At 45.9% G+C, this 880-nt stretch overlaps 1 protein-coding gene across 1 annotated transcript in view; it reads right to left on the bottom strand.

Moving 5' to 3' along the window:
- The window catches only part of Nrbp1 (nuclear receptor binding protein 1), a 25626-nt gene extending 24980 nt beyond the window's left edge, over positions 1 to 646 (bottom strand). Inside the window, exon 1 of the transcript XR_013047248.1 lies at positions 438 to 646. The gene's annotated coding sequence lies outside the window, so the exon portion shown is untranslated. The remainder of the gene's footprint in view (positions 1 to 437) is intronic.
- Positions 647 to 880: the final 234 nt, after the last annotated feature.

Here is an 880-nt window from a genome sequence, read left to right as displayed (position 1 = left end):
CTAGACCACTGCTCTGTCCTGGGCCTTCACATCCCTTCTTCCAAGCTCTTCACATGCCTCATCCCAATGGACATACATTGCTTTCTTTTGTGGGTGGGGTACGAGAGATTGAATTGGGGGGTTGCATATGTTAATCACACACACTCCACCACGGAGCTCCCACCTTCTTATTCTCAAGGATACAACCTTTGTCCAGCTTCTTCAGCTTAACAAGACACAGCAGCCACTAGAAGTGGCCGCGTAGATTCCTAATATTGCAGGCTCCCCCCCCCCCCCGCCCCCCCGACCCCAGCAATCTTCAAACTGTGCCATACCTTAAAATCCTAATGCCAACGGCAGGCAAAGGTATTGAAAGATCTTTTCCTTTTTCTGCTTATTTCCACTCAGGAATGTCTTGAGAAGAAGTGTACTTGTCCTTGGGGGGAAGAAACACTCACCTCCTGCAATGCCGTATCAGGAGTCTCCATCAATATCCAGAATTTGGAGGGTCTGCCTTTAAGTGGTACAACCTGTGAGATGGCAGGGTTTGGGCCTTTCTGGCTTCCTGAAGGAAGAAGCAGGAGGGCGAGGTTCATACCCTCTCAGTGTGGTCCCAGTTTTGTGATCTCCTGTGAGCAAACCCTTGGACAAAACAACCATAGGTCACCTAAGGAAAAAATACGGATTTTACACAATACTTCCATGTCCATTCTTATTTGGGAGGGAGAAAATTACCTTTTCTTCTTTCAGGGGCACAGTCTTGCTACAGGTATCTTTTCTACTACTAATCAATAGAAAAGCCTCAGCATTTCAAAGTAACACACTTGAATTTTGATAAGTGGTCATTTTATGTTTTCTTTAGGACAAATGTACCTCCTGCATGAATGTGTAGAGGATCCAT

This window comes from Peromyscus maniculatus, chromosome 22, assembly GCF_049852395.1.
Source record: "Peromyscus maniculatus bairdii isolate BWxNUB_F1_BW_parent chromosome 22, HU_Pman_BW_mat_3.1, whole genome shotgun sequence".
Taxonomy (NCBI): Eukaryota; Metazoa; Chordata; class Mammalia; order Rodentia; family Cricetidae; genus Peromyscus; species Peromyscus maniculatus.
The sequence above is the reverse complement of the archived record's forward strand: the minus strand, read 5'-3'. Positions and strand labels throughout refer to the sequence as shown.